The sequence below is a fragment of the Xiphophorus hellerii genome, chromosome 22 (genome assembly GCF_003331165.1).
Source record: "Xiphophorus hellerii strain 12219 chromosome 22, Xiphophorus_hellerii-4.1, whole genome shotgun sequence".
Lineage (NCBI taxonomy): Eukaryota > Metazoa > Chordata > Actinopteri > Cyprinodontiformes > Poeciliidae > Xiphophorus > Xiphophorus hellerii.
In genome coordinates, this window is record NC_045693.1 from 22992539 (window position 1) to 23012778 (window position 20240).

At 38.3% G+C, this 20240-nt stretch overlaps 1 long non-coding RNA gene across 4 annotated transcripts in view; it reads left to right on the top strand.

Moving 5' to 3' along the window:
- LOC116712595 (uncharacterized) overlaps positions 1–20240 on the top strand; it is a 119129-nt gene that overhangs the window by 21757 nt on the left and 77132 nt on the right. For all 4 annotated transcript variants that reach the window (XR_004337578.1, XR_004337579.1, XR_004337577.1 and 1 more), the window contains exon 3: positions 5821–5870. This is a non-coding gene — a long non-coding RNA (uncharacterized LOC116712595). The remainder of the gene's footprint in view (positions 1–5820; positions 5871–20240) is intronic.

Consider the following 20240-nt stretch of genomic DNA (forward strand, 5'->3'; position numbering starts at 1 on the left):
CAGACGGCGACGACGAGCCCCCCGAGGCAGGGTCTCTGGTGGAGAACATGGGGTCTCGGTCGGAGCACAGGGGGTCTCGGTCGGAGCACAGGGGGTCTCGGTCGGAGCACAGGGGGTCTCGGTCTCGGGTGGAACACTGGGGTTCTCGGTCTCGGACGGAACACTGGGGTTCTCGGTCTCGGACGGAACACTGGGGGTCTCGGTCTCGGACGGAACACTGGGGGTCTCGGTCTCGGATGGAACGCAGAGGGTCAGGGTCTCGGGTGGAACGCAGGGGGTCTGGGTCTCGGTAGGAACGCAGGGAGTCTCTGGAGGAACACAGGGAGTCGGGGTCTCAGGAGGAACACAGGGAGTCTGGGTCTCAGGAGGAACACAGAGGGTCAGGGTCTCAGGAGGAACGCAGAGGGTCAGAGTCGGAATGCAGGGAGTCTCTGGAGGAACACAGGGAGTCGGGGTCTCAGGAGTCGGGGTCTCAGGAGGAACACAGAGGGTCTGGGTCTCAGGAGGAACGCAGAGGGTCAGGGTTCCTCCTGAGGAACCGGGACAATGTTTACACTGCAGAAACATGTTGAGATGCAGAACCTTTCCGACACTGGAAAAAATACAGAACTAAATCTAGTAAGTGTTATAGTATTTGCTGTTTTGCTAAAAAGGAAAGCAACACTCAAATTTTTTTCTAACATGGTGATAAGTTGCCCAATAGTTAATATTTTTGCCCCAATTAACACTAAATTCTTTTTAAAGTTTTTAAATATTTTACATTTTCATTAGACAGATTTGTGAAAAAGGTGGCCACACTGTTAAATTCTGTCGACATACAGTTTGATATTTCGTATCTTGTTCAGCTGTTCATCTTAATCTGTCGGACCTATTATCTCATACTTACTTTACAAGATAATATAAAGTTGCACACGTTATATCGGCTTATAAAGTATGTGAGTGTGTTATGATCCTAAGAACATCCAGATGGTACTTGACGAATCAGATTCAATCAGATGATCAATCTGATTGAATTTTAACTTTGTGTCGAACTCGTTTGCTGGGAGTTCTCATGACATCCACTTCAAAAAGTTATCTTTGATCAAAATACTTAATACTTGTCATGCTTGCGTTCACTGTACTCCATGGCTAACCAGTGAATGCATCAGTGTCGTTATTAATCATTAGCAGGAAGTAGACCATTCATATGTTGAGCAGCAGAATGAAACGCACAATCAGGATGTGCTCTCGATTTTAGCCATCGCGGTTATGACTCCACGTGGGCCACGACTGGCATATAGTTGTGAGCAACTATTTGTACCCGAGTGTTCAAGTGTGTTATGATAAGTGTGGGAACTGCAGAGGAAGCTTCGCGTTTAATAAGTTCCCATCGTTTCCTCAGCTGGACAGAGTAGGAGTCCAACTCCTACATTGCAAACAGGAACAGGAGGCCAAAGTTGCATGCTGCTGATGACAATCTTCTCATGATGAGGCAGTAATTTTGTTTTCATTTTAACTAATGCTCTTGATGTGTCATTCTGCAGAACGGTGGGTTCACTGTGACGTGTTTCTTAATGTCAACGGAAGCGCTGGTCGAGCACAGGCTGCAGATAGTTTCAAGGGTTATGATTTACCCCTCAAAAGGAAGAAAAAAAAAAAAGCAGAATTATTTTAAGCGAAACCATTTCTACTCATGCCAAGTTATTTACAAGAAATCACAGCGCCAGATGTCAGATCCCCTGTCAGGTGCAGAGCGGTAAGTGGTAATGTTCTTCTGATTTGTTGCTCAACCACAAAGTGACTTTTTGCAAAACACATTTAGGATTGTGAAATGATTCCCAACATTCTTTTCCACTTTTGTGGTAAAGAAGAGGATTGACGTTTCCATCAATTGTGGCGACTTGTGTAGATCCTGAAATGGTAAAGAAGTCCCAGACTGTCATGTTTTAATGTATTTTCTCTGTTGATGTGTTTATTAAACATAATTTGTAAAGGACTCGCACCCTCCAAGTTATGCTCTAGTCTCAACAGTCAACTTAATTGTTTACCCAAAGACTTGGAGATCATCAGGATTTTGGGCAGATTCTGAAATTGTCCTTTCTTTTCCTGTTGATGAATAGTTATTTTTTTCAGAACAACAATCACCATTTCGTCCCAGTCTCTAATTTCTTGAATCATGAATCCTTGCGGTAACCACGAGGCCTGGAGAGCTTTGTTATTTTTGGATTGTTTGTGACCTCCTGGACGAGCAGTCGGTGTTCTCTTGCAGTAATGTTTCAAGACTCTTAGCAAGGCTCAGTTTTGTTTCCAGTTCTTCTCCTCCTGCAGATGACGGCTCTCGCTGTGGTTCACTGGAGTCTCAAAACCTTAGAAATGGCTTCGCAACCCTTTGCAAAGTTGGCAATGACTTTGTTTCCGATTTGTTCTTGAATTTCTTTTGATGTGTTGCTTTTCAAAACTATTCTTTTGAAGTGATTGCTTTAGCCTGCAGTTCGTCCGGTAATAAGGCCCGTGTGGGAGTCACGATGCTGAAACAATGTCATGATTTACAAAGGTTGCAGTTTGTTTCTAGCAAATTTGCCAGGTTGTTTTGGATGCCTTCTTCCCTTGATAAAATCACTATTTTCTTTTAGTAACTATATCGAGTTAATTGTCTTTGTCTGACGTCAAATTTAGTTTGATTTGAGACATTGAAGTGTCACAAGCCAAACTTTAAAATAATCTGTAATTTGTTTCTGACCAAATGGGCTTCATCGGTTCAGTTGGGTACATGTTTGTTTGTGCGCAGAAGGAACAGTCCTGGGGTGTGATGCTGTTGTGTTCAGCTCATTAGGTTTGTTTCTGTTTCTGAGATGAGGGAGTTGATATTTCATATTGACACAAGAACGGTGTGTGTTTGTGTGTGTGCCAGTGACACGCAAATCTGAATAACTGCATAAAAAACCAAATACAAATAAAGAATGTATTCATCTCATCTACAAACATAGTTAAATGTAACTTCTGACAAGAATAAATGAACTATAAATGAGTTATTGGGTATTAACACAACATTCTGAAAAGCTTACATTTATTTTTTGTCATGGTGCAGTTAAATTTTTTTTTTTCTCTCGGAGATCTAAAACAAAAATCAGGCCACTGGCTTCAGCATTCAACGCATAATCAGATCTTTGTCAGGAAATATTGCATAATTCTCCTTCAACAAGACAATTCTTCATTTTTAAAGAAGTGCTTTTACTGCCGTTTTATTTCCCCAAACCCAGACAGTCTAGTCTGGCTGGCCTCTTTCGAGTCAAATCTTTCTCCACAACTATGCCAAAAATGCACTCGCTTGATTTCTGTTGTTTATATAAAGCTTGCTTTTTTGTGATAAGCCTAAGCCTGTGTGGCTAAATGACATTTGAAAAGGTTAAATGTTGTCTGCACAATTATGGAGGAGACATAAAGGTATTTCTTTATCTCAGCAATGTTGGGAATTTTCGTTTCCGCAGCACTGCAACCAAAAATGACCTACGAGGAACCATGGCGTCTTGTCCCAATTTAAACTGGCCTCTTGCAATAGTGTCAGACTTTTTAAGTGTTTTTGCTTCTCCTTCAATTTGGCTGCATTTTCAGTAATTGGTAGCCCAAGGTCTGACACTTTTCAGAGGAATGTTCCTTCGTCTGTAAAACGTTGTCTTCAGACATAACAAAAATACACAAACTACTGAAGTAAAAGGAAACAGTAATACCCGAACTACTGAGCACACTTGGATATAAGTCGCAGCCTCTAACTTTGAAAAGAAAATGAAAAAAGTACAATATTTACTTTTATATGATTCTCAGCTGTCTGTGTTGCAACATGAGATATTTAAATCGAAATTTTTTTTTCTCAACTTTCAATGAAATGCGTATCACTAATATACACAAATATGCTTTGTGGGATGAGTTCCTGTAACAATACAGTAGTCTACCTGTAAAAGTCAAAATTTTGAGTAAGCAACATGAAAGTGATGGTGTGCTGGCAGTGATGTCAAAGTGTCGAAGCTGTTTTCACTTTTACACCAACTGACCAGTCCTTCAACACCCCAGCCTGTTGCTGATCATGTCCATCCTTACATGACCACAGTATGTCTATGTTCTTATGGCTTCCTAAAGCTCAAATTATCTCAAAAACAATGGCTTCTTGAGTGAGTTAACTATACTTAAATGGCCTCCACAGTCACCAGGTCTCAATCCAATAGGTGAGAACTGATGCTGTGAACAAATGTCAAGAGGTAACAAAATGTCTGAGGACCTCTTCTGGAATCTATGATGTGAAAAATAAGCGCCCATTTTCACGGTTAAACTCTAACATTTTTGTTGCGATCCAGACACTCGTTTACGCGACATCAGTGACCAGAATGTCTCACAACGGCATTATTTGAAACCAGGTCTCCGAGTTAAACTTTTCCATAACAACCCAGCGTGGATGTGTGAAAGCGTGCGTGTGCAGAATGCACGCCTGTAGGGTTTGTTCTACGCTTGCACGGAAATAAAACAACACAAACTAACGCGGCTAGCATTGTCCTACTGGACCTGTTCAGTTTAGCAGTTTCTGATGAGGAATACATTACATAAGCACTTTGTTCATGGCAGATGGAGATGAGTTACTGTTTACTATGAGGTGAAGGTTAGCGAGGTGGAAGCTAAGGGTTAAGAGCACAGAGCACAGTGACATTCAAAAATCGTAGCGCCATGTAGTGGCCTGGCATGACAACTACAGCTGACTCGAGGTGTCATGGCAGTGCTTCTAAAGGTGGAAATTTTTCCCAATCAGTGTCCAAACATATTGTAAATCTCCAAGCAGCAGTCAAAGCCTAAGGTTCTGGAGATAAAAAGGGGTCCAGCCTGCTATTACAAAATGTACCTAATCAATTATAGTCCAGTAAAAAAGGGCCATTTAACTGCCAGGTAGATGGAATAAATACATGTTTTTCAGAAAAGAAGCTAAATTTTCTTTGATTTTTCTGTGATTCCCCATCATTTAACAACATATGAAGCGAGCTTCTGAACATGCCTAACTTAGAAACAATCCCCTGGGGGATTCTGGGAAAGGAAACGGTCTTGATTTGACTGGTTGGAGTGGGGTCAGCCCATGACTCGCTTTCCCAGGCTTTCACATAATCACAAGGATGCAACGGACTTCTCAGTCCTGTATATTGCAGTTATTTGAAGTACCTTAACTCCTAAATACATAATTAAACACAATCTTCAAGCAGTAACATTAAAACCTTGTACCTCCCGTTAGATTTATGCCATTTTAATGCTCCTCAGGATGGTATATGTAGAAGTAGAGCCACATAAGAGTTACTTTTTTCTTCTTTTTTTTAGAAAACAAAAGATGTTGAGTGGTGTGAAGCTGACAGCAGGAGATGATTGGTGTGTGTGTGTGTGTGCCTGTTTTAGAAGTTGGCCAGTCATCAGTAGAGCTCTAAGAGCACTGAAGGAAGTGGTGGTTACAGATGACTCAGCCAAGCCATGCATTTCAGTTTTTCTTTCCCCACTCTCGCTCTTTTTCTCCTCCCCCTTTCATCACACTGTCCTCTCTACATTCTATTCATTCCTCTTTTCTATTCTGGATCTACGTTTTCTGTCTTACTGTCACTCTTTCACTCTATAACCCCCTGACTACGTTTTCTTCCCCCCATCTTGCTGTGATTCATGGTCTGTTGGAGGCATCTCCTAGTTTGTGCTTTGAGCTGTGCTGTGTGTCTGTGTGAGGTGAATACTCAGAAATGTGAGTGGGAAGGTAGTTGGCTTCTTTCAGAGTGATTAAAACATTCCTTCTCTCTTCTTTTTCCCTTTCCTCTCCTCTCTTCTCAGTGTTCACTGGCGACTTTCTGATGAAGAGGAGGATGAAGGGAGACAAACTGGTAAGTGAAAGCAAGCTGAGCGTTACTTTGGCCATTACTGACGTTTTCTGTTTGAAAATCAAAGGAGGTGGGCAGAACCCCTCATAATTTAACCTTAATGACTGGTTTGCACTCTCCAGTGTTTTGTTGCCGTTTTCCTACTTCAGGTGGTCAAATGAAAAGGCTTCAAAGAAAGTCACAACCTGAGCGACAGCATAAGGCTTAAAGCAGGAAGAAATAAAGGTCTGGACGGAAAATATAAAGCGTTTTTTCGTCTTTGATGATTTTAACTCTCGCTACTAGAGACTTACTGATTTCTCTTTAGTGTTAAAACACTCTTTAAATTGATCACCCTGATTGATTTTCATTCAGCAAATATGGTGTAAAATGAAAATCACAATTCAATGTCTTTTTGCAAAGTACTGAAAATAGCACAAGTGAGGTAAAATCGGGCTGCGGATAATCACAGACGGGGACAGGAACCATTTTTTGTTGGTGGAAGGGCTGGCTGTGGTGAACACTGGCTACGTTTTCCACTTGTCCTGTGACCGGCTGCTCTAAATTTAGTCACTCAATCATATGGTAATGCGCTGTCCGCACCTCGAAGGGCTAAAGTGAAAGCGTGTGTGTTAGATTTCTAGGTGATATTGCAGCAGCTGTCCTCACAATGAGAAAAAAAAAGAACATGATCAAAGAAGTACAACTCGGGAGCAATTTATGTACAGAAATGAATCTTTTAGTGGTGTTGGTGAGAGTTTCACAGTCTGTATTGACGCGCATCTTATCCGTAAGCTGTACCATAATAATAAAAAAAAAACTCAAGCTCCAGGTTTAGATAGTGAACTAGTTGCCTGAAGTTGACTTGACTTTTTTGCTCTCATATAGTTTTGTTAGAATGTGTCAGGCACACAGTGATGGATCAATATGAAAATCTTGGCCCATTAGCTCCTGGAAGTTAGGGAAGTTACAACTCCGTCAAATCTGAATTTGCGTTAGCGATTCTGTCTGATGGGGAAAAAAAAAAAAAAAAAAGAATGTATGAATGTATGTCAAGGACAGAATGTCTTTGTTTTTTCAAAATCACAATATCTGACCATTCCCTCGCGCAGCCCTATTGGAGCTTATCTCGAGTGTCTATTAGCTTTAACTACTGTATGGTTTATGTAATCATACGAATCTCTTAACAAGCATAACTGATAAAACTAAAAATTGCCAAGATCTGTAAGGATTTCAACTACTTGGTGTTCTTTTTATTTTATTCTTGGTAAGCTAAAGTACTGTTGTGAAACTACATACCTTCTTAAGCTTGGCACAATGTTGTTGTTAGCTACCTTAGAGCAGGCTGTACAGCACTTCTTGTTCCTGCTAGCTAGTTGAAGCAGTCTATCAGTTAAAGGTAATGCTAATGCTATCTCAAATGTTCACTCCAACATTTGACTCTGGTATACAGTTTAACTCTCTAATCCAACAAGTGGCAATAATGACGTTAGAAAAGTTGGTAAAGTACGTTCCTATAGTAATTTCAAGCCATTTGGGGCTCCCTGGTTGATGTATTTTACCAATGGTTCAGTCTTTCCTCAAAAATTAGATCAATGTTTGTTCATCTTTCTGTTCTAACGTACAAGAGGTAGCAGGAGGACAATGACCGAATACAACTAAAACAATAACAGTCAGAGTACTTTAAATCTGAACTGCGGTAAAGATATCAACGTTTTTGGTTTTTTTCCAAATCATGTTCATGTTGAGTCCAGAACATTAATCAGAAAATTGCAGTGCTCACAAATTGCTGCCTCCTACAACATTAGCTTGCTTAGCTAATGTCAGAAACTACTTGGCTAGCTACCTTAAATGACGTACTCAGGCTACATCTTGTTGATTCAAAGTTTATGATTAGACATATGCAGCCACCTCAGTGCACACTGCATGTCAGTACTATTGTGTACAGCGTAATAATTGGATTTTTATTAAATCCCGTGAGTCTCTACCTGCTTTTACTTGCTGAGTCACAGGGTGTTGGTGCCTGTCTCCTGTGGTCATCGAGTGGACAGGCAGGGTACTCCCGGACAGGTCGCTAAGATGATAATTAAAAACTGCATCGATACAGAACGTTTGTTCACTAATACTACTTTTGTAATAGAATCCTTTGTATATGCATTTATTGGCAATTAGTCAGTTTTGAAAGTAAATTGCTGGCAATTGAGTGCCTTTTCTGGTGTTATATTGTGGAAAGCTTTTGGACAACATGCATTTAATTTAATAATTAATTTATTATTAATTTTATGACATTTATTCTGTTTTGTCTAGTCTTAAGCACATTATAAGTTCAGTTTTTAGAGTCTGTAGAAGCATTGTGCAGGTAAATGAGATTTATTTTCTCCTTTTAAGATAATTTGAGAGCCTTTAACCACAATGGTTTCATTAATACTCTGAGAGATCTATAATCTTTCTTCTGGAAAGAGCACAAGCTGAAAAAAGGAAAACAGTTTGGTTTCTTTTAGCAGAGAAACAATTATGTAACCTTTCAGTTTCTGGGAAATGTTATCTGTGTTTGGAACCTTTTCTAAAAAATCAAATCAAATCAGGATTCAAGTATTTTAAGTAACACAGCTGCATTACATAGTTACAGAAATATAGGAATTCATTTATTGACCTGGGCTTTAAATATCGAAACCTAGATCACAGTGAAGTAACCAAAACCGCCAGTTAACACTTTACAAGACAAATTGCTGAGCAAGCTACTGCAAACAAACTGCACAGATGTCAATATGTCAGAAAAGTTTGAAATAGACGAGCAGCAAAATTTGGCACAGTGCAAGGGAGGGTTAAAAATGGCGGTAATGGGTGCACCATAGATGCTGCAAGTATCTATGGTGCAGCTGCAGCATATTAGGGGTATTTTAAATACCCCTAATATTTAAAATTGGGGGTATGTAATTTTGATTTTTGTTATTATTGAATATTTTCTTTATAGTTATGAATGCCTTTCTACAAATGTAATATGACAACAGCGCATCAACCAAGTCTTGCCTTGAAGACATTTTATATCACATTTGTCTCAAGTCAGCATATTTCTGCCTGCAGATTGGTCAGAAAATACAAAGAGAAAACATCTCTACTCTAATCGCTTTCTCTTTACTCCTTCAGACACTCCCTTCGTAATGGATGACTGTCATCCATTTACAGAAACTGATAATTTTCAGTTTTTGTAAATTATCTTTGAAAGGCTAAGACACACACACACACGCATTACAGCTACAAAACACACCCACACCCACCCATGCCAGCCTTGTTCCACCAAGGGCCCCCCTCCTCCCGCCAACCTTTACGGTAACTGCATGTTTTTGTCATCTGTGGGCCTGGATGAAGTGATGATGTTAGTTTTGGTATCAAGTCCATGGTTATGCTTCTCCACACCGAGAGATACCGAGAGTAGTGCAGCGTGGCGAGGCGTGGGAGGGCTGTGACAGAGATGACTCAGCTCTCTCTGTTGCCGGGCAGAGAAATGCTCTCCCACCCCCATGCAATACAAGTAAAAAAAAAAAGAAAAAAAAAGTTACTTGTTTTATCTGTCACCCTTCATTGTGGAGACACCAAAGGTGATTGTTTTACTGCAAAAATCATAATCGAACAGGATTGGAAGTTAATGTTGTCATATCAACTTTTTTGTTGTTGCATATTGATTGATAAGTTAAATGTTATGTAGTGATGACGTCTGCAGCCTATATGCATACCTTTAGCTATTGATAAAATATCCTAAGGTGTCTAATTATTGACACAACACCTAGGAAATCTCTTGGTTGGACTGTAAAACTTTACAGTTTTTTGCATCGAGGCAGGGACTTGCACCCTAAAATATGTTAATAATATACAGTACAGACCAAAAGTTTGGACACACCTTCTAATTCAATGGGTTTTCTTTATTTTCATGACTATTTATAAGGCAAGAAATCCCACTTATTAACCTGACAGGGCACAGCTAGGAAGTGAAAACCATTTCAGGTGACTACCTCTTGAAGCTCATCAAGAAAATGCAGAGTGTGTGCAAAGCAGTAATCACAGCAAAAGGTTGCTACTTTGAAGAAACTAGAATATAAGGGGTATTTTCAGTTGTTTTACACTTTTTTGTTTAGTGCATATTTCCACATGTGTTATTCATAGTTTTGATGCCTTCAGTGTGAATTTACAATGTCAATAGTCATGAAAATAAAGGAAACTCATTGAATTAAAAGGTGCGTCCAAACTTTTGGTCTGTACTGTATATATATAAATAATATTCAGAATAGCCCAGTTTGGGTGATTTTCCTCACACAGTCCTGCAGCAATCATGGAGCAATCCCGCCATGATTTAATTTAACACTTTATTGTTTGATCTAATGGAGAGGATCAGTATTTCGACATGAAGTAAATTGTGCCAAGACAGGCACCAATTTAAAAAAAAAAAATTATACTAATTTCTGTTTTTTCTTTGAGATCCAATGAGAAAAGTAACTTGTACGTAACGGATGTTTGGACGATTGATTAGTTTTTGTCTACTGTTGTCTAAATAAGTCATTAGTAGGACTTGAACCTACTAATGGTTCAAGTCCTTAACAAAGAGTGAAATAAAAAGACTAACCTTCGCTGAAACGGTTGGGTTTTGTCCTTAGTTTAACCCTGCATAAAACATATTTGGAAGAAATAAAGACAACAACCTATTAATATATAATAAAACCTCTACGAACCAAAATATGAGTATAGTAAATATAACTTGAACTTGATACATGAACTTAACACTGTATGTAATTAATCAGGGTTTTGTTCTTCTCATAACATTTTTGATTGAAATTTCAAAAGTTAATAACAACGTTACATAAAATATAATTGCAAGACACCTTTAAGTAGATTCACACAATGCTTCTTACCTATATTGATTTTGCATCCAAGTGTGAATTTTAAACATATGACACTAACTTGTTCTGCTATTCAGGTCAAGGCCTAATGGTATCTTTGGTAATTTATTCCCTAGTGTTACGTAAAGTATTGTTTGACAACATCATCTTGTAGTTTTCTATTTTATCCAGTGAAAGATGTTCAGTATAATCAGGTTGTTGTAGTTCAATTTGGCCGTCTGTAAACTGTAAACTAACAGTTAACCTTAATCATCTCCTCGTCCAACAGCTTCTGTGCTGTATTTGTGTTCAAGCAGCAACCCAAAGCTGTTTCTTGTTGTTGATGTTTTTTCTGTTTATAGCGTTACCATGACCACATTGAACTGCAAAAAAAGAGACAAAAAGCTTTAAAAGGCTCAGTTGAACAGAAGCAGTCAATGATGACATCTGTGTCCACGTTTAAGGGAATAATTATGCTTCCTCTGCAAGAATAGTTGCACATAATGCCGATTTTGCTGTATGAATAAAAACCTTCACCAGAAAAAGCACCAGAAAGAATCTACAATGTTGATTTTCAAATTCAGTCCCTTTAAGGGCCTCTATCCTGTGTGTTTTAGCTCTTTTCCTGGCTCAACACACCTGAATGAAATAAAAGCTCCCTAACCGTATAATTTGATGACATGTCGATGACCATTTGAATCATCTGTTCAAACACACACATCTAAAACTGGCAGGACATCGGCCTTTTAGGACTGGAGCTGGACATCCATGTTCTTTAAGCTGCACAACTCAAACTCGCGTTGATTTTATGTAGCTGAATAACGTCCCATACTCCGAGACTAGAAGTGAAACCGAGGAATTAATTTGCTTTTAGCATAAGACGCAACATTTTCAAATGTTTTAGATTTCAAGTACGACAAAGAAACATTTGAGTTCCTTTTCTAAGCTGAGTCAGCCAGTCTTGCAAATGAATGACAGTAATTTAACTGAAGACGAGCAAGTTTTCATCAGCGCAGACAGAAGGTCTGCATAGTGTAGCAAAGTGCAGAATTAGGTCTTTGCTTCGACAATTGTGCTGCACAAATCATTTTGTTGCAGTGGCGTATACGGGTAGTGTCTATGACACGTCAGAGTTGCAACACTTTGAATTTCTCTAATTGCCCAAAAACGTCTGTGGCAGACTGAGCTACTGGTCAGAATGAATTTGCTGAAGTGTCAGAAAGCAGTAAATAAGGAGTATTTGCTTAAAGTTTATACTTCTATTTAATTAAAAATGCAAAGCAGATGCCCAAAAGTGAGTCTGAACACTTTTTTGCATCTGACAGAGCTTTATCTTATTTGTACCTGGTGATAAATTTGTCAAACTGGGCAAACTGGGCTTCAGACTAGCGGACACTGAGAATTAAACCATATCTAAGTGTGACCCGTCCTCCTCTTCAGCTCCGGTCACAACAATATGTGTATGTCGTAAATGTGTGTATCTCCCAGTGTCAGTATGTGTAAGTTTAGTACTGGTTTGAATCAAGCTGGTTTTGCTTCGTCAGAACATGAAACCATGACGGTGTCCTTAAAAAGCCTTTTCATTTTAGAAATTCATGAGTCGGTAATGTCAAGTAGACACAGGGTCGGGCTGTCACACTTACATGGACTTTGGGGAAATTAATTCATCAGAATATATATATATATATATATATATATATATATATATATATATATATATATATATATATATATATATAAAACATATACCAATACTATTACATCTATTTTCTCATAATATTGGATCTCAGCTAAGCATCAACACATGTGCCTGTGTGAGGCCAGCCTGATGGTGGGAATCATTTCCTCAGATGACTGTAAGTCATTCAGACCACTTCTGGATTGTAGCATAATTGTGATTGTAGCGCGTGCGTTCCCATGAGTCAGGGTTTGCGATCGACAAATGTCAGAAGTTGTCTTGTCAAGGTGAAAACAGTAGTAGGTCAGGGGCGTGTGGGCGTCCGTGGGCGTGTGTGCTCTGTTGCACCTTTACTCATCACCGGTTACGCTGCCAGATACAGTAAATGACAAAGAGCGCCTTGAGACATCACTCTGCCTGTGTTGCTTCGGCTTATAACAGGAGGCCCAAATGACGAACGTGTTTTCAGAAGCTCATATTCTTCGGGTCGCTGTCTCATTTTCTGACTGAGGCGTTCTTGTTTATCGAACTCTTTTAGCTCACTCTCTTATGAAATGACTAATGTCCTGCTGCTGCAGAGCTAATTTCCTGACTCTGTTTGTGATATATAGAGGTTGCAGGGTTCAAGCTGCTTTGTGAAATATGCTTACGGCGAGGATAAAATTGCTGGGCCGAGCCTTTTGATCGCCTTGCTGCTACATTTAGCCTAAGAAATGTGGCTCTTGTGTAAAAAGCAGAAACAGTGATAGGGAGGGCTGTCAGCCTCTAGTGGCCTCAGCGCTTCATTTTCTTGATTTACCCAGCATGCAACGTCCAACAGCTGTACTCCATCTTCATTCATTTTCTTTATAGAGAATTAATCTGTCTACATTTTAACATAATGTATTCTGAATGTCTTTAGTTCAGATTCTTAGATTAGTGGTTTATCGACGTTTATTATAGCGTTTATAATAAATTAAAGTACTTTCTGGTTTGAGGGCATTGCTAAGCAGCTGTTTAGCTTTGATTGACATCAAGCCACAGGTGAATTTGAAGGAACCCCCGATGATGTTTAAAAAGCTTCAAAATGTGTGTGTCTTTAGTTGAATTTGCATAAATACTCTTTCTATCAGTGCTTTGTGCTACAAAATATTTTTACAATTAGGACAGCATTTTGTCTTCCGTACCGTTTTACAAGGATGGAGTGTGCTGGATTTGTATATTTTTTTATATTTTAGATTTTATATAGGATTTAGATCTGGGACTAAGATTATCAAATATTGTTGATTTGGCCATATAATTGGGATAATCCTCCTGTTAAAATAACCAATTTTGGCTTTATATTTATTTTAAAGGGATTGTTAGGCGATCACGGCAACAGCAATTTTATAGAATTTATTTTAATGTACCTAAATTATAGGGTGAATTTTTACTATATTTTGAAGTCTTCTGCTAATATGGTAGAAGAGAAATCAATTTTAACTTATTTTACACATACCTACTGAGGATATTAGTAAATATATGCGGCACTGTACTTATTATATCCTCACAGATGCAATCAACGTCAGATAAAATTGCCTCCAAAGCACTCCAAAATACTTGGGTGCAGTTTTTTTGTTTTGTGCTTTTTAGGTCACTTATTGCCAAGACAAACAGTTCTGCGTGAACTTACTTTGAGTAGTCATTTCTTCTAAATAAGAGACAGGCCACAGTGAGTAATGCATAACATACTGACAAAGCCATTAGAAAGGATTTTGTTGGAAAGATGGTGGGGCAAATCGTTTTCTTGAAGGTCATGGACCAAAAACCTTACAGCTCTGCAAAAAACAAAACAAAAAACAAAAAAAAAAGTCTCAGTTTTGTTTCTCTGTTTCCTGTAAATCTCTTTTGTAAATATCTTACACGTTTCTTGGTACGAAGCACAAGAAATAAAAACTTTAGAGCTTCTGAAATCCTCCTCTGCTCTCCCCGTTCTAACCACACGGTTTCGGCTCTACGTCTCGCCACCTGCTTTGCGTCCTCGATGACATGCTGCCGGCTCCTTCCTCAGATGTCCCCGACCTGCAGAACAAAGCCGTGGAGAGGGGAGGGTTTCTGGAAACTCTGGACTTTCATTCTGGGAGTTATTGCCATGGGAACTGCTGAATCCGGCTTGTGTTTATGCCGTAAAAAATGATGCATTAATTGCAAGTTATAAAGATTAGGACTCGGTCGCTTAAAGGTGTAGATACAGCAGGAAACCGGATGGATGCAATAATTATGCTGGGAGAAACTGTTATTTTTTTGTATTTATTCCCACATGATAAAGCCATTCAGACACATACAAAAAAAATAATAATTTCATAACAAATGTTGACAGGTTAGGTTTGCATTCACAAATCTGAAGAGTGCGTTCACTAACATCTGTAGATCTACTTATGCTTTCAAATTTTCATAAAAATGTGCAACTTGGATGAGTTTCAAAATTAATTTGTTAATGTATTTATTTAAAGACATCCTTTTCTTTCTTTGTCCTCTGGTGTCACAATTTAAATGTTTTTAAATAAAAAAGCAAAAGCACTAATTTTTGTTAGGTGTAAATGTTGGATGTTGTAACATCAGTTTTGGTAAATAGATCATTGAAAACATAACTTTACAGGTCATTAGGTTGTTTTAAAAAAATCATAATAAATATCAAGATTTTTGTTTTTTTTAAGGGTTTAGATTTCAAGATCAGATGAATTTAAATAAAACTCTGTTCAGGATTTAGAGTTGGTGCATCAACCCCGGATAACCCACGGGCCGCATCCGGCCCAAAATGTTTTCGCAGTGCCAGTGATGTCATATTTCTTCTGGATTTAGCTGGAGAAATCTGTACCATCGCAGGTCTTCTCTTAAAAAAAAAAAATCTAATCTTAATGAAGGCATTTTGCATTTTCTCCTCCAGCAGAACATTGCGTAGAAAATAGTCCAATTTGTTGACTGTGGGCTTCTTTACCATCTGTTGATGGGAGCAATGGGTTCGTGTCATGATGCTATTGTTGCTTTAACAGAAAAGAAAGCCTTCCTGTGTTTTTGTTACTTTGATCGCGCAGAAGTCTTCGGGCTTTCCAGGAACCACTGGCACAGTCTGACTGTTTCCACTTCATGGCAGTTACCATGTGTCATCAGGAGAGCTGACCCGTGATGTGGGGGGCAGAAGCTCACTCTGTAGGGGCCGTGGAAGTAAATTGATAACACATTTGGGTGACTTACAGTCTTTGTCATGGTAACTCTTTGAAAACATCAAAATGCGTCAGAAAGACTGAGAAACCCAGAGGAGCTGACTAACAGAATAAATCAGGTAGATGAGCCAAAAATAATATGGTGTAAATATTTCTCGACCACTAGAGGGCGACTCCTTCCCACCTAATACCAAAATATTCTCCCCCCCCCACCACGGTCTCTTTCTTGAACGCTTTTCTTTTCTAGTTCCGATCCAAACGGCACATTAATTGTACAATTTAACCACTTGTCTATTTATGTATTGATCTGAATAACTAAAATCAGTTTGGCAATTGGATTAGGTTGATTTCAAATGACTGTTACTGTCGGGAAAATGGGGCACATTCGGTCCAAATCGATGTAAGCTTACTAAAAACTTCCATGTAGTTGTGTAAATTCACGCAGCTGATGCATGCTCCCCATCTCGTGCTGGTATTTATTAAAATACTCGGTCGCATTTTCTATATTTCTAAGTGTTAATTTTTTTGGACTAATTTTATAATGTGTACTTGCTGCTCTTTACAACATTTAATCAAAGTCAACATGGAGAAGAAGAAAAAAAGTATCTCATACCCCGAGATGTTGTTTTTTGGCTTTTATAAATTGAAATATTTAATATAGTTACTAACAACCCACGCCGTGTGTTCTGTAAATAATAGTTTGTTTTATGAATTTAAAATCGGGAATATTTTTCCCCTAATCGGAGCAGGGATTTCGAAACGAATGCGAGGTGGATTAAAGCGACTGTATAAACCTCAAAAATAACCATTATGTTAACAAATATTTGCTCTAAAAATAGAAAAGTGTATAAGAAGAATTATACATGTACGCGCAGAAAGAAATGGCCATACTAATAGTTTTTGTATGTTCTTTTTTTTTTAATTTAACTCTCTTGGCTTGAGTGAGAATCCATTTTAAAATTATGTTTTTATTATTAATAGTCACACATGGAGATGTATTTCACTAGGAGGATTGTAATTCTGTAGATTTGGATATTTTCAAACAAGCAAAAAAAAAAAAAAAAAAAAAATCCGTTTTCTGAAATGGGATTTCTCCTCGAACCTAATTTCACCTCCTTCCCCCAAATTGCTTTGTGAAAGTCTTTCTGCGTCACCAAAATGCAGAAAAACGACTCGGATAAGTGAAAAAAAAAAACCCCCAAAAAACTACACAAAACGAAGCCCTTCTTTTAAAATTCTTGCGCATTAAGTGGAGAAATGTGTGCAGCATTTCTGTTATCCACGCAGGAAATCGGACGGAGATCCGACGGCCTTTCAAACTCCAGTCCCGTCGGGAAGGAGAGGCTGTCCGTGAACGCATCAGAGGCAGAAGCCACCTGTCTGCATGTCTCTGCTGTAAAGTGAAATCTTATTAAATGTCTCATTGCTTATCGCGTCGTTATCGGCTCGATTCCTTTGCGCTTATAATTTTCTAAGATATCAGCGCAACAAAAGTGCGCTCTTTTTATCCTAAAGTCACGCTGCTTTTTTTTTATTATTATTTTGTTTCATTCTCAGACGTCTTCAAATGAGGATTGTAAAAAACAAACAAAAACAAAAAAACCATCGCCTTCAGGCTACCTAAAAAATAATAAAAAAAAAAAACAATAACCAAAAACGCCTTTTGAAATTTGACTCACTTTCATATGGATCCAAATGAGCTCTAATTTTACCCGCAGCCGCATTTCGTTTATTTTGCTCGCTTGTTTTATTTTTGTATATTTTTTTTAATGACAAAACCATGTGGTGATTTTAATAACAGATCAAATGATAAATGTGGGACAGAAGGAGCCGCGAACATCCATGATGCCGTTGGCTGCATCCTGCGTGGGCACCGAGTAAACAACACAAACAACAAGAGCAGATAATCAAAATGTCACAGCTTGATAAGCTTCCTGTGTGATGAGAAGGCAGACATTTGACATTTTGGGGTTGTTTTTCCTTCTCTCATTGTCACACACTTACTCCCTCTCTCTCTCTCTCACACACACACACACACACACCCACCCACCTGCACGCAGGGGAATTCAATTTCACACAAGCAGGAATTCCCTACAAATTCAGTAAACCTACATTTACTATATCCTGTTGCAAAAGTGAATGATTTGACTAAATTGAAGACATTTCCTCATTTTGTTTATTTGTGTAATATGACTTTAATAACAATACCAATGTTAATATTACGGATGGAAGCAAAAGCCTGGAAGAAATCGATCTGGTTTACCTGAGTCATTACTGCCTCTGACAGTAAGAATTGGGGCAGGAAAATCCAAAAACAGACGTAAACAAGCCTAAACAAGCGTTCATCTGTGCAATCTACTGCAGTCTTCGAATTTCATTTTCTTTGAACTTAGAATATATAAAGTTTCACATCTTTTTTCTTCTTCTTTTGCTTCTTGTGTGTGTGCGTGTGTGTGTGTGTGTGTTTTTATGCTTCTGAGTCACTTGCGGTCTCCAGGACGTCGATATTCACCCCGCTGCTTTGTCTCGCTTTAACTCAGCACAAACTGGATATTAGAAATGCTAAAGGTTGAATTGGAGCAGCTAAGAAGTGTGTAGGTGTCGCACTGTTTTCTTTTTTGTTTTTGTGTGTGTGTGTGTGTGTGTGTGGGGGTGTGTGTGTGTGTTTTTTTATTTAAATTTTTTATGTTGTTGCTTTTATTTGAGTCTGAGGAGCTCCCACTCTGCTTCATCTGAGAACCAGATGTTGTAGTGGGGAAAGAAAAACTAAACAAAACATGAAAAAACTAAAATCACTTTCAGAATGCTTAATTCTGCTCGGCCATCCTTTGTTCTGAGGCTCTTTCTTTTTATTGCAGTTTATTTTATTTTATTTTATTTTTTTACAATAAAGGCAGGGTGAAGATGTTAAAATAGATGTCAAGAATATAAATAACTATTTCATAATCTTTTAATTTAATAATATAAAAAAAATATTCCATTCCAACTATTTAATATGAGCTTTCAAACCTGTATGAGGGGGAAACAAATTTGATGAGCAGTTTTAAATTTCCTTCAGACAAATGCAGCCCTGTTTATAATGGGAGCATAAACAATATTTAAACAGAAGTGCATGTAATTTGAATTTCTTAAATTTGTGCTAAATCATATCCTTAGCATTGTAGCTGAACAAACATAGTTATTACATCTTTTATGTTCATTTTCAGCCTCTGTGTGTTTGTGTTTCACTTGCATCTTTTACTATCTCATTCTATTTGCCTTTTCCAAACTCCTGTTGTTTTGCAAACCTCACGCAGTTAAATGATATTTTGATTTTGACAGTTTAAATGAATCATTCTGAGTTCTCAGTATATGCTGAATTATGATCAAATATATTTATTTCCAAGCTTCCAGCCATTAAGATGCAGTTGAGTTTTTGTTTTTTTTCCACTACATGTGGCATTTTGTTCAAGCTGCAAATGGCTCAATACAAACTGGGGAAAAAAGAAATCTAATTTATTGAATAATTTGTCTGATTCGTTTTTTCTTTAAAAAGGGGATCTCGTTTTGAAATTCTCCTGTCTACTCTGTCAAAAAAAGGAAATGTAAAAAGTTTGTAATTGTTGGCATTAGAAAAAGACGTTGCTGCACCGTAAAGGCCGCTCTCCGCGTGTTTTGTATTTTGCCGTTTCTGTTTCATGCCTTTGCATATCACTGTAACTGTACGCTGCTGATGAGCTCGGCCGGTTTTATTATTGACATAAAGTAGGCCTGCGCCGACGCGCCATGACCTCACAAAGGAACAAGTCAGACGCTGTCTGTGCAGTTTAATCCTAAAAAAACAAACAAACAAAAAAAAAAAAACAACAAAGTCTGAATTAATTAGTTTTCAGCCTCTGTGATGTAATTATGCAGCACTTTATTGATTTGCACAGTAATTCTTCTGGATAAACTCAACTCTACCTGCATTCAGCTGTTCCTCACGTTAACTCCTTCCTCCAAGAGAAATTACTCCGGCCTTCCCCCTGCTGAAATTGGTGGCTGCATCAAATGAAACTGCACAATAAGTCTGATACTTTCATACAAACACAATTTCTCTTATCAGGGGAAAATGACGGCTCCCCTCGCGAGGCAAGCCGTGGGCATCAAAGCAGAGCCGCGTTGTTGTTGTGGTTATGAGTTGCTCTGTGTTAATTGTGCGTTTTTTTGTCAAAGTGGAACTCTTATCGTGTCTCTGTTTTCACTGTCACACTCTCGGAAAGCTGCAGATTGTCAGAATCTGATCCAGAGATTGATTTATTCATTGTTTTGTTTTTTTCTTTGACATTCAGTGTTTTTTTGTTTTGTTTTAGTATTCCTCAATATTTGCTTGTTGCGTTTAGTCTTTCCCTCTACAACTGTGAATGCATCAGAGTGATGCAGGGTGATTACACACTGCAAAAACACCAAATCTTACACGGTATTTTTGGTCGAGTTTCTTCAAATGTCTTAGTCGACTTGAAATGAGACAAAACTGACTTACAAGTAACTTTTCAGCAAAAAAAAAATTGGAGCTAGTCAGTCATTTCCTAATATTAATTAAAAAGCATTAGTTCCACTGGCAGATTATTTCATCTGACATGGGAAAAATGTGTTTTTATAATTGTAATAATTTGCCAGTGGAACTAGTACTTTAAAAAAAAAA